Raw genomic sequence first — 1,202 nt, 5'->3', positions numbered from 1 at the left:
ATTGATGTAGCTAGACAGGCTGTAGTACCTACTAATAATGTAGCTAGCCAGGCTGTAGCACCATCTACTACTAGTGTAGCTAGCCAGGCTGTAATACCAACTACTACTAGTGTAGCTAGCCAGGCTGTAGTACCATCTACTACTAGTGTAGCTAGCCAGGCAGTAATACCAACTACTACTAGTGTAGCTAGCCAGGCTGTAGTACCAACTACTACTACTGGTGTAGCTAGCCAGGCTATAGTACCAACTACTACTACTAGTGTAGCTAGCCAGGCTGTAGCACCATCTACTACTAGTGTAGCTAGCCAGGCTGTAATACCAACTTCTACTAGTGTAGCTAGCCAGGCTGTAGTACCAACTACTACTACTGGTGTAGCTAGCCAGGCTGTAATATCAACTACTACTACTGGTGTAGCTAGCCAGGCTGTAATATCAACTACTACTACTACTGGTGTAGCTAGCCAGGCTATAGTACCAACTACTACTACTAGTGCAGCTAGCCAGGCTGTAGTACCAACTACTATTGATGTAGCTAGACAGGCTGTAGTACCTACTAATAATGTAGCTAGCCAGGCTGTAGCACCATCTACTACTAGTGTAGCTAGCCAGGCTGTAATACCAACTACTACTAGTGTAGCTAGCCAGGCTGTAGTACCATCTACTACTAGTGTAGCTAGCCAGGCTGTAATACCAACTACTACTAGTGTAGCTAGCCAGGCTGTAGTACCAACTACTACTACTGGTGTAGCTAGCCAGGCTGTAATATCAACTACTACTACTACTGGTGTAGCTAGCCAGGCTATAGTACCAACTACTACTACTAGTGTAGCTAGCCAGGCTGTAGCACCATCTACTACTAGTGTAGCTAGCCAGGCTGTATCCCCCCCCCAGCACCAGTTCCTGTGTGATGTAGCTAGCCAGGCTGTATCCCCCCCCCCCCCCCCAGCACCAGTTCCTGTGTGATGTAGCTAGCCAGGCTGTATCCCCCCCAGCACCAGTTCCTGTGTGAATCTCAGTGTTTTGCGGTTTCTCCTCACGTCGTATTGGAGAAGGACGACGGTGAGGAAATGGTCAGGCTCTGCTGCGTTCGTCCCCTAGGAACAGATCTAGGATCAGCTTCCCTGCCACCAAATCCTTACCATAACCATTCACTTGGAGATGAAGAACTGCTCAGAACTGATCAGTGTTTTAGAGTGGGGAAA

This window comes from Oncorhynchus clarkii, unplaced genomic scaffold (genome assembly GCF_045791955.1).
Source record: "Oncorhynchus clarkii lewisi isolate Uvic-CL-2024 unplaced genomic scaffold, UVic_Ocla_1.0 unplaced_contig_458_pilon_pilon, whole genome shotgun sequence".
NCBI lineage: Eukaryota > Metazoa > Chordata > Actinopteri > Salmoniformes > Salmonidae > Oncorhynchus > Oncorhynchus clarkii.
The sequence above is the reverse complement of the archived record's forward strand: the minus strand, read 5'-3'. Positions refer to the sequence as shown.